At 42.7% G+C, this 12685-nt stretch overlaps 1 protein-coding gene across 1 annotated transcript in view; it reads left to right on the forward strand.

Moving 5' to 3' along the window:
• Nucleotides 1-12685, forward strand: part of map2 (microtubule-associated protein 2) — a 362870-nt gene that overhangs the window by 114868 nt on the left and 235317 nt on the right. The window contains exon 3 of the mRNA XM_041201434.1: nt 5208-5256. The gene's annotated coding sequence lies outside the window, so the exon portion shown is untranslated. The remainder of the gene's footprint in view (nt 1-5207; nt 5257-12685) is intronic.

Raw genomic sequence — 12685 nt, forward strand, 5'->3', positions numbered from 1 at the left:
TTTTGTTCTGTGAGGGGTGGAAACCCAATAGAAGGAATTTAAATAGTGAGTTTTAGGATGGGCTTGGGTGGGATGCAAGGACCTGGGATATGACAGCACGTTAAACAACCTTGATGAGGAAGGAAAAACTCCAGATGGGACGGTGAATGAAGATAGAAAAGTCGCGGGTGAGCTTTTTAATATGGAGCAGTGAAGATGAAAAATTTATGACACTAATATGCTGGATTGTAACATTAAATGACTTGGTCCATATGATATCAATTTTACTTAATTTGGAATGAATGTTGACAGTTTGTATTGTCAGTAATGAGTCATTTCAGTGTTTGGTCTTTTTCATGATCATTGTGGTAGAAGAGGTTTTACTAAAGGAAAAATTGACTGCATTAATTATAGAACTGTCAACATCAGGAAAATTTTAGGAGATGAGTTTATAGTTCATTAAAAATATGAAAGATCAAAACGCCAGGCAGGAGTTCGAAAAGAAAGCTGAGGAGGTGACCAAAAGTGTGTTTGAAAGGATAAGTTTTGAGGAAGATTTTGAAAGTGAGGGGGATATGGCAATGCAAAATGCATTGAGAAAGTTGTTCCAGAATTCAGGGGTGTGCTGAATGAAGGTTCTGCTAGGAGAAGCAGAGAGAGTGAGAAAGGAAAGAAGACCAGAGTCCAAGTGGAGGGTACTCCTTAGACCTTAATGAAAAAAGGTTTTGGGGGTAGAGTGGGTTGAGACCACAAAGGACTTTATAAATGAAGAGGGGTGTGATAGATGAAGTGGACACTGTGAATTTTCAGTTATAGGTTCTGGATGAGTTGAAGTTTGCATTCAATGAAACATGGAAGACATAAAAAACTTGGGCCATGAGCTGTCAAAGATGTTTGAAGGTTTTGTGATGCAGCTGTTGTAGGAGCTAATTGAGCAATACTTCTGAGATAGATGTAAATATTTTTGGCAAAGGATTTCAGTGTGAAGTTTGAAGCTAACTTTGTGTCAAACAGGACACTAATACAAAAAGCAGACAAAGGGGATAGAATGGGAGTCTTGGGTGCAACGTTTTTGTGTTTGCCTTGCTGGCATTGAGCTACAGAAATTTTAGTCCATTGACCTGGTTCTGAACAGGCAGTATAGTAAAAGCAGGGGGCCACTCGAGACTCCCACCCAGATTAGCCGATCTTTGTTGGACCTGTTTGCCAGCGAGATGTTGTGCCCTGGCAAGAGCATAAATAGAATGGGAGTTAACAACTATGCAATTGTTTTCATTTTGGCTGAGGAAGGAAAGATCCCAGAGGTAACAAATTTGGTAGCATCCTTTTTTTATCCCACCTTTGCACCCCATATCTGTAAATCAGCAATAATTTAGCTGTCTTTCTATCCCCCTTTTTTAAAAAATAATCTCTGACGATAGATATTGGAATTTCCTAAACAAAATTGATTTTCTTACAATTAGCATAATATCAGTTATTCTTGCACTGTTATAATCCCATATAAGAAACCTTGAAAACCATGGTAGGTGATAGAAAATGTGATTTAGCCTACTTGAACATATTTTACAAAATTGTAACATATTACTTTAGGTAACACAAGGTTGTAGTAAAAGTCAGAATAGGGGAGATGCAATATTTCTGAACCAATACTTAAATTAATCGTGTACTAAGACAAGGTTGAAGGCTTTTATGGAGAACAGAAGTAAACACATTGCAGCATTTGTTTGTTTCCCTGTCAAGATAATGATTAGATCAGTGTTGAAACGATATTAATACCGGTTAACATTTTGGCAATGTTATAAACACTGAAATCCACAGTAAGTGTGGCAATATTAAATTGTCGATGTTCTTGGCATGCTCTTCCAATTCCTGCAGCTGGAACTACCACTAGTTTCATTTCAAATAGTGTTTATCTAATTTATTAGAAAAGATCATTTAGTAGAAATGTGAAGAGCTGTTTTAGGGGCAGTTTAGTGTCAATAATCCCCCATTAGAAGCTAGTTACTGCTTTAGTGCTTGGCCTCATTTTGTGCCAAAAATGCAACTGGTGCAATTAAAATCTGCCTGTCCCATCCCTTTCACAACTTGAACCTCCTTTTAATTGTACAAAAAGAGCCAAAACCATAATTATCAAAATTTCAGTTGTTTTCACAGTATGATTATTCCAGTCCTTAATAATCAATAACGATGATAGATAACAGCAGGCCAGGAGGGCCACAGCAGCAGCGGCCGCTGAAGCGAAAGCTCATGTTTGGGAGGAGTTTGGAGAGGCCAACGAGAATGTGGCTTTTGGACAGCATCAAAGGTGCTCTGGCAAACCATTCGACAGCTTAGGAGGAGTTGGCGGGATGTCACTCACGGGATGAGAACTTGCTGTTCTCAGCAAGGATGGGGAGCCGCTGACCACAACTGGGGAGATCACCGAGAGGTGGAAGGAACTGTTTGAGGAACTCCTCAACTTGGTGGCCACGCCCTTCTTACAGGAGGCAGTGCCAGAATCCTCCGGTGAGATCAGATCTATCGCTGTTGTTGAGGTCGCTGCGATGAGCAAGGGCCTCCGTCGAGGTAAGGCAGCAAAGGTGGGCAAGGTTCATCTGGAGATGTTGAAGGCACTGGACGATGTTGGGGTGTCGTGGTTAGTGCGCCTCTTCAATGTTGCATTGAACGTACCACTTGATTGGAAAACTTAGGTGGCAGTCCCCACTTTATGAAAGAGGGCCAGAGGTTGTGCCCAACTGTAGAGGGATTACAGTCCTCAGCCTCCTCAGGAAAGCCTATGCCAGAGTGTTGGAGAGGAGCCTTCATCCATTAGTCAAACCTCAGATTGAGGAGGAACAATGCAATTCTGCCCTGACCATGGAACATTGGACCAGCTCTTTGCCCTCTCACAGATATTTGAGGGTTCATGGGAGTTTGCTAATCCAGTTTGCCTCTCTTTTGTAGACCTGGAGAACGCATACTTTGTGGGAGGTGCTGCGGGAATATGAGGTGCCGGTGCCACTTCTGTGCACCATCAGGTCCCTCTATTTGCAGAGCAAGAGTTGCGTGCATATTCTCAGTGTTATGTCGAATTCATTCAAGATGGGCATTGGACTCTGCCAAGGGTATGTTTTGTCTCCACTCCTGTTCATGAGTCTCATGGACAGGATATCAAGGCGCAGTCGAGGTGCGGAGAGTAACTAGTTTGGGAGCTTGAGGGTGGCATTTCTGCTGTTCACAGGTGATGTTGTGCTTCTTGTCTCATCCGACTGTGATCTCCAACGTGCATTCAAACGTTTCCCTGAACGTGACGCAGCTGGGATGCAGATCAGCACCTCCAAATCTGAACTCATGGCTCTCTCCTGGAAAAGAGTGGGTTACTTTCTACAGTAGAAGGCGGAGCAGCTTCCATTCGTGGAGGAGTTCAACTATCTCGGGATCTTGTTCAGGAGTGACGGCAGTGGTGAGTGTGAGATTAACCAGCGGATCGTTGCAGCAGCTGCAGTTCTGTGGGCGCTCTACCAGTCCGTGGGGATGAAACGGGAGCCGAGTTTTAGGACGAAGCTCTCGGTTTACCAGTCGGTCTACGTCCCCATCCTCACCTATGGTCATGAACTGTGGATAATGATCGAAAGGTTAAGATTGCGGGTACAAGCAGCAGAAATGAGGTTTCTCCGCAGGGTTGCTGGGCGTACTCTCCGGGACAGGGTGAGGAGTTTACTCCAAGGCTCTCCCAGGTTGCCAGAGTCGCTGCTCCTCTGGATTGGGAGGGGCCAGTTGACATGGTTCTGGCATCTGATAAGGATGTCTCTTCGGTGGCTTGTGCTGGAGCTGTACCAGGCACGGCCCAGTGGGCGGAGTCCTCGACGCCGACCCAGGACATGCTGGAGGGACTACATCTTGTCGGCTGGCCTGGGAATCCCCCAGGAGGAGCCGGAATCTGTGGCTGAGGAAAGGGAAGTCTGGTTAGCTCTGCTCAGCTTACTGCCACTGCGACCCTCACCAGGAGAAGTAGTGTAAAAATGGATGAATGGGATGAATAATGGTAAATTTCCTTTTTGGCTTGATTAAACTTATTTACCGTAATCTACATATTACTTTAATAAAGATCATTTCTTTGCCTGATCATTGATATTACATAATATATATTTTAAAAAACTCCTTTGCCATACCTGATGTACTAAATAATGTGCCATTTTAGCTGTCCTTGTTCTCGCATATATACAGGCAGAAGTAGATTTCCTTCAGTTTCATTAAATTCACTGAACCTAGAATATAGTTGCATAAGCAGTGAATTTGAAGATGTTTATGGAATTGCATGCCTCAATCTCTAATAAAAAATACATCAAATCATTCTAGATCCCCTTAGCAATCTAAAGCCTCTATTAATTTATGACCTACTTTACTGACAATGGGTAGAAATAGAAATGCTTCATTGACCACTGCCACTTTTAATCTTCAATCAAAACCATCTAATTGTCATGTAATCATTTCTTAATAATGTGCCAAATGTGTAGCCAAGTAGTTATTGTGCTGTTTGCAATTCCTTCATGGCAAGAAGTGAAGTAATTTACTGCTTCCCTATAACTACCTAAAGATCTGATTTTCTTTGTCTCAGACTTTGTTGTATAATATTTTTAGTGAAAGTATACAAGTTTAAAAAAAACTAGAGATCAAAAAAAAACCAGTTAGGTGTTTGTTAGGCTGAATTGCTGAGCTTGCATTCCTTGGTCTCCTGGCATGACATTGTAAAGGATTGGGGCTACGATCCAAGGGATGTGCTTCACTGGTTGCAATTAAGATCCTTGTCATGGAGGATGTGTTGCCAACTCCCGACATGCCCTCAAACAGAGAATGCAGCACCATCCTTTCTAATTGTCATGACTGTCTAACTACTACCACCTCCTACCACCCCCACTGACACCCCATTCACCCAGCCTTAATTTTTTCTGAGGTTGCTGAGCTGCTAACACTACTGCATGAACATTTTTCACTTGCAGTAGCTTCTGATCTAGCAGAGTCAGTTGGGCCTTTTTTTGTGTGTGCGCGCGAGGACTGAATCAGGATACAGTAGAATTTCCATGCAGCCATTTAAGAGTACAAATTATGCAGTTCAGTGTATCAGCTGGTAAGATTATTAGTACATGCAATTTCTGAATTAGAGCAATTAGAACATTAGTAATTTTAAAAAAGAACCATCTCTAGGTATGATGATGATGAATTGCATTTTTTTCTGTGATTTTTTTCAGAATACAGTGGATTTCTCAAATTAGAAAACGTGAAAGATCTGCTTGAAAGGTATGAGCTTCAATTCTTTCTGTATAATGATAATGCAAAGCGATTGCTATATCATTCACTACCATAAGAAATGAAGTAATATTTATTGCTCATTGTACAACAATTTATATTTAGCAGTGAATATGTTGGTGATTGCATTTTCAAATGTGGAAGATTTTATTCAGAAAGAAGCGAATCTAATCGACATTACATTATTTTGTCAGTCTTAAACACATACTTGTAAGACAACAGTGAAAGAGTGAATACTGTGAGGAGCAAAATGGGGGACTGTTTAAATGGATATTGTGGGCTGATTCCAAAGTTGCTTCCTTTTTCTGCAATTTAGATATTTTAAACATCTTATCAAACTTACCACCATAATTCAGTTTAAGATGTTGTAATATGAGTGTTTGCAATTTGTATTATGTAATTTTTGTCTAAGTGAAGCACTAAACATAAAGCTAACTTATATTAGATTGCCTACATGCAAACAATTTAGCTTCTCATTGCTTTCCATGGATCAGTTGAAGTCTCTGGTTCTTAGTGGGATTGTTTTCCTATGTAATTTTTATAAATACCTTATGGTCTTTGCTTGTTTGTGCCAGATTCTGAGGGCTGTGAGTCTTATTCTTCTTGGCCCACTTCTAATGTTACTAGTACAGCTTAAGATCTCTTTCCCTCCATCCAGTCTACATTCAAGGTGTCCTCCTACTTTTTAAATATAGGTGGACCTGCCTTTCAGTATAATGCATGTTCAGGTGAGAACAGAATTGAGATCAGCTGTGATGATCTTATAATCAGACATTGTCAGCACTCACTGACTAGACTTGCATTTGGAAAATGACCAGATTGATGAGCTAAAAAGGATTGTTTGAAACTGTACCATTGAGCGAATCAGCATTTTTAGGAGAAGGGTGTGGGATAGTGGGGAGGGGATAATGGAATTTTGTACTGATGGATTTAACTGCATGTAATAAACTATAGCTAGAAGCTGTTAGCGTTGTTGGTGGACAGTTCTCGAACCAGGGGCAGAATTGTCCCACACTAAGTGCGGTAGTGGACAGAAAAAAGAATGTTTTACCCATTGGTTGCAATGGCGGCTTTTCATGCTGTATTGTCCCAATCCCGCCTCATTAATCATGCATTCCCGGCAAACATGGCATTTCGATAGTGGGTGGGCTCTCATTTGCCTGCCACGTTGTCACCTTGCCGCTTCCTCACGCCGAGTGGCATATTTAAAATGCAGCTGCAGACACACCTCTGGGCTTTTGAGTCCAAGACTGCTGTATAGAAGACAAAAAGACTGCAGCCCCCTGATTCAGTGATGCGTCCTTGGAACTCCTTTTGGATGCTGTGGAGGCCCACTGTGTTGTCCTCTGCCCCTGCTCTGGCCGCAAGGAGGTCCAGCAATCTCACCACTCCAGCTCGGTAGGCGATGGCATTAGTGATCTGTGCCAATGCTGCAAAGAAGAGGTAGGCCATCCAACGCAGAAAGACGATGAATGATCTCACCCATGCCACCAAGGTGAGGTAAACATCTTATCACCCTAAACTCTCACAAGCGCATCACATATTCACTGGCATTTCACTCACTGCCAGTTCAAGGGACATCACCACTCATACACACCCTCACATCTCCATCTGACCTCATCTCCTCTGGAGACTGCCTCCTCAGCCCTCACCACTTGTACAGATCACTTTGTGCCTCCACCTCTGTCTTTCAGTCTGGAATAACCTCCTTCCCCAGTTCAGCCCTCGCCCTGCAGGCTCTTCCCTTGCCTGGGGCCACTTCCTCCCCCTTCCCTAAGCAAATCCTAGCCCTGCTGCCATTGAAAAGCCATCCCCGCCTTACGGCTGGCCTGTTAGGTAGAGACCTGCCCTTGAGCCTCTGTAAAAGTGATGTGGTACTGCCTGCGAAGCCTGGCGCTGATGACTGTGAGTGCTGCCTGAAGCAAGTTACGCAAACAAACCTCAAAGTCTCAAGCGAAGTGCAGCTCGCCAGATGCACGTCTCTAATATACAATTGTGAAATACGTTGGTCTGCAATCACCCTATATCTCGAATGATCCAGCATGGGGGATGATCCCAGCAAGTTGGGTTTATAATACTATGCAGGGGTATTATAATGAAGCTCCTGATGTCCAACGGCAGGAAACACTGCCCACCATTGATGGGTAGAATGGACGAATGCAAACTGGTTTCATGACACTGTGAAACCGCTTTTTGGCGTTCTTGCCATATAGTCCACTCATGCTGCCAACATGCCCGCTGCCAAAGGGCATGAAAAACTCCACCCAGAATCTCTGAATAAGGGGTAGACCATTTAGGACTAATGATGGAGGCATTTCTTCAACCAGAGGGTGGTGAGTGTGGTAAATCTTTGGAATTCTCTGCCCTGGAGCGTTGTGGAAGCTCAGTCATTGAGTGTGAGATCGATAGATTTCCAGATATTAAAAACATCAAGGGATATGGGGCTAGTGCAGGAAAATGGCGTTGAAGTAGAAGATCAGCCATGATCTAATTGAATAGCGAAATGGGCTCAAAGGACTGAATATCCGACTCCTCCTATTTCCTAAGTTCTTATGTATGTTCTTAAGAATTTCTTCAATTTTCTATTTTAGTAAATTAACTCATATATAGAAACATAGAAACTAGGAGCAGGAGTAGGCCATTTGGCACTTTGAGCCTGCTCCACCATTCAGCATGATCATGGTTGATCATCTATCTCAATGCCATATTCCCGCTTTCTCTCCATACCCCTTGATGCCCCAAATGTCCAAACATTTATCAATTTCTTTCTTGAATGTACTCAGTGAACTGGCCTCCACAGCCTTCTGTGGTAGAGAATTCCACAGGTTGACCACCCTTTGAGTGAAGAAATTTTTCCTTATCTCCGTCGTAAATGCCCTGCCCCTTTTCCTGAGTCTATGACCCCTTTTCTAGACTCCCCATCCGGGGGAAACATCCTCCCTGCATTTAGCCGGTCTAGCCCTCTCTCCTCATATATCAATCCTGCCATCCCTGGTATCAGCCCAGTGAACCTTCACTGCACTCCTTCTATGGCAAGTATATCCTTTCTTAGGTAGGGAGACCAAAACAGCACACAATACTCCAGGTGTGGTCTCACCAAGGCCCTGTATAACTGCAGTAAGATATCCTTACTTTTGAACTAAAATCCTCTTGCAATGAGGATTTTAAATGGCAAACATACCATTTGCCTTCCTAATTGCTTGCTGCACCTGCCTATTTATTTTAATTGACTGGTGTACAAGGACACCCAGATCCCTCTGTACATCAACATTTCCCAATATATCAACATTTAAATAATACTCTGCCTTTCTGTTCTTCACACCAAAGCGCATTACTTCACATTTATCCACATTATACTGCATCTGCCATGTGTTTTCCCACACACACAACTTGTCTAAATTGCCCTGAAGCCTCCTTGCATCCCCTTCACAATTTACAATCCCACCCAATTTTGTCGTCAGCAAACTTGGAAATATTGCATTTGGTTCCCTCATCCAAGTCATTTATGTATATCGTGAATAGCTGGGGCCTAAGCACTGATCCCTGCGGTACACCACTAGTCGCCGCCTACCACCTGGAAAAAGACCCATTTATTCCCACTCTCTGTTTCCTGTCTGTCAACCAATTCTCAATCCAAGCCAGTATATTACTCCCGAGTCCATGTGCTTTAATTTTTCCCACTAGCCTCTTATGTGGGACCTTATCAAAAGCCTTCTTGAAATCCAAATACACCACATCCACTGGTTCTCCCTTATCTATTCTACTAGTTACATCCTCAAAAAACTCCAGTAGATTAGTAGTATGATTTCCCTTTCATAAACCCATGCTGACTTTGTCTAATCCCATTAATGCTTTCCATGTGTTCTGTTACCATATTTTTATAATAGAGTCTAACATTTTCCCCACTACTGATGTTAGGCTAACTGGTCTGTAATTTTCTGTTTTTTCTCTTCCTCCTTTTTCAAATAGTGGGGTTACATTTGCTACCTTCCAATCTGTAGGAACTGCTCTAGAGTCTATAGAATTTTGGAAGATGACCACCAATGCATCCATATTTCCAGGGCCGCTTCCTTTAGTACTCTGGGATATAGATTATCAGGCCCTGGGGATTTTTCAGCCTTTAACCCCATTAATCTCCCTAACACCATTTTTTTTTTACTAATAATTATTTTCTTCAGGTCCTCCCCCTCACTAGACCTGAAGATTTGCATTAAAATAGTGGGCATAGAAATTTTGTGCAAGCATGTTAAATGTTCATTTACTATGTTGGTAATGCAATTTTTAAGTTTACAAGTTGATCCTGTCAGCATCTTTACCAGAATGTTGTCGTCTTATTCATGATTTTATAGCAAATCTAATGCATGTAGAAGTGTTTCCTCGCTTCTGAAAGGTCTGGTTTAATTTTTAGACTCTGTCCCCTTGACCTACACTCCTCAACTAACAGAAATAGCTTCTTTTATCTACCTTATCTGTTCCCAATAATGCCTTAGAAATTTTGATCAAAGCATCCCTTAACAGTATAAATTCAATATAATACAAACCTGCCTTGTGTAATCTGTCCTCATAATTTAATTCTTGAAGTTTTGGTGTCATTCTGGTAAGTAAGCATATAAGAAATAGGAGCAGGCGTTGGTCATTTGGCCTCTCAAGCCTGCTCTGCCATTCAATAAAATAATGGCTGATTTTGTGGCCTAAACTCCACTTTCCTGCCCGCCACCCATAACCCTCAACTCCCTTGAAGATCAAAAATCTATCTAACTCAGCCTTAAATATGTTAATAACCCAGCTATCTAGAGTAGAGAATTCCAAAGGTTAATGATCCTGCGAGAGAAGAAATTTGCCCTCATTATCATTCTTAAAGGGAGAACCCTTATTTTGAAAACAAAAACAAAAACAGAATTACCTGGAAAAACTCAGCAGGTCTGGCAGCATCGGCGGAGAAGAAAAGAGTTGACGTTTCGAGTCCTCATGACCCTTCGACAGAACTTGAGTTCGAGTCCAAGAAAGAGTTGAAATATAAGCTGGTTTAAGGTGTGTGTGTGGGGGGCGGAGAGAGAGAGAGAGTGGGAGGTGGAGTGGGGGTGTGGTTGTAGGGACAAACAAGCAGTGATAGAAGCAGATCATCAAAAGATGTCAACAACAATAATACAAAAGAACACATAGGTGTTAAAGTTAAAGTTGGTGATATTATCTAAACGAATGTGCTAATTAAGAATGGATGGTAGGGCACTCAAGGTATAGCTCTAGTGGGGGTGGGGAGAGCATAAAAGATGTAACAAAAATAAAATAAATATTTTTTTTCTCTTTTTATAATGGAAATAGGTGGGAAAAGGAAAATCTATATAATTTATTGGAAAAAAAAAGAGAAAAGGAAGGGGGAAACAGAAAGGGGGTGGGGATGGGGGAGGGAGCTCACGACCTAAAGTTGTTGAATTCAATATTCAGTCCGGATGGCTGTAAAGTGCCTAGTCGGAAGATGAGGTGTTGTTCCTCCAGTTTGCGTTGGGCTTCACTGGAACAATGCAGCAAGCCAAGGACAGACGTGGGCAAGAGAGCAGGGTGGAGTGTTAAAATGGCAAGCGACAGGGAGGTTTGGGTCATTCTTGCGGACAGACCGCAGGTGTACTGCAAAGCGGTTGCCCAGTTTACGTTTGGTCTCTCCAATGTAGAGGAGACCACATTGGGAGCAACGAATGCAGTAGACTAAGTTGGGGGAAATGCAAGTGAAATGCTGCTTCACTTGAAAGGAGTGTTTGGGTCCTTGGACGGTGAGGAGAGAGGAAGTGAAGGGGCAGGTATTGCATCTTTTGCGTGGGCATGGGGTGGTGCCATAGGAGGAGGTTGAGGAGTAGGGGGTGATGGAGGAGTGGACCAGGGTGTCCCGGAGGGAGCGATCCTCCAACAGTCCTACCTTATTTTGAAAATATGCCCCCAAGTCTATACAGTAGTTTCTCACTTAACATCCTAGTTGCGTTCTTTAAAATTGTGACTTAAAGCGTTACAATGTTAAGTGAATCAGATTTTACCATTAGAATTAAACTGGACTTAGGTTTCCATAGCGAGTTGCTACCTCATCCCCAGCTGGCTGCTTCCTATCCAATCTCCAACTAGCCGCTCCCCATCCAATCCCCAGCCAGCCACACCCTGTCTGATCCCCAGCTGGCTGCTTCCCAGTGTCTGTACCTGGATGTGGGAACAGTAAATCGATAATACTTTGGGCCATTTTGAGTGAGGCAATGAGCAGGATTGGTAGCTGGGTAGGGGTAAGCTAGGTGGTAGCTTAGGAGCGAGTGGGGAGGGAGTGAGGCAATGAGCAGGGTAGAAAGCAGGGCAGGAGTGAGGCATCAGACAAGGCAGAAGAAGGTCTGATCTGAGAATCTCCAAGCTAACTCCTGAGGTTGCAGACTAACCTCCTAACAACTTTATTCCATTGTTCTTCCGATGACGATGACGACGCACAAAACATGATCATGTCCCAAAAATGGAAATTGCACATAAATTGGAGAAAAAGGCCCTGAAGAATAAACAACTTTAAAACTGAATAATGTTAAGGCGGGACAACTTAAAGCAAGGGAAATGTTGGGCAGAATTTTACGCCCCCTCCCACTGTCTGAAGGCGATGGACTTTTGAATGGCTCCACATTTTCTGGCCCTGCTCCTGCCACTACAGGGCTGTAAAATTTCGCCCGTTGTCTCAGCATCTACGTTGTCAAGTTCCCTCAAAATCTTATACATTGCTGAAAAAAGAGACGTCGTAATGAAGCTTTTTGTCTTACACTCATCAGGCAAATGCAAAACCGCCAAACTTCAAACAGTCACGAAAATTTGCACATGTGAAAAGGATTGGTTGGCAAATTGACTGTGGCCGAGGCAATGCCATGGAGAAAGCAATGGGGAACTATAAGCTCCCTAAGCTCCTGCGTAATTCAAAATAGGCGCCGTGGACATATTGCTTTTGTTTGCAGTAAACGGTCCCCTGCGCATGAATGTCTGTTGCTTCTATGAAGTATAAATGAGCCACTTTACAAGCTTGACTGATTATCTTAAATTATTTGTTAACGTAGCTGTCAGCGCTCTCAGGATTGTTCAGCAAGTGCTACCAAATCGCAGAACCACATCTAACAGTAGCTAGTACTCTCTCTCAGCACTGAATTCCAACTTGTACCAAATTCCCAACTTTTGTAGTCTGTCCTGTGTCCACTCCAGACACTGGCTACTTTTGCACACTTTTTGGATCTACATCCAAATTACAGCAGCTGACCCAGTTTCCTGCTGACAGGAATTGGTGCCTGCTCAGCCACTGACAGTTTCTGTTAAGTGCCAACTAACCTACAGTTCATTTTACAGATTTTAAAGCTTTAATTTGAAGTCAAAAAGTTAAACTAATAAAATAAAGTAAATTTCAGTTAGACACTGCTCA

The sequence above is a fragment of the Carcharodon carcharias genome, chromosome 12 (assembly GCF_017639515.1).
Source record: "Carcharodon carcharias isolate sCarCar2 chromosome 12, sCarCar2.pri, whole genome shotgun sequence".
In the NCBI taxonomy this organism is placed as follows: domain Eukaryota; kingdom Metazoa; phylum Chordata; class Chondrichthyes; order Lamniformes; family Lamnidae; genus Carcharodon; species Carcharodon carcharias.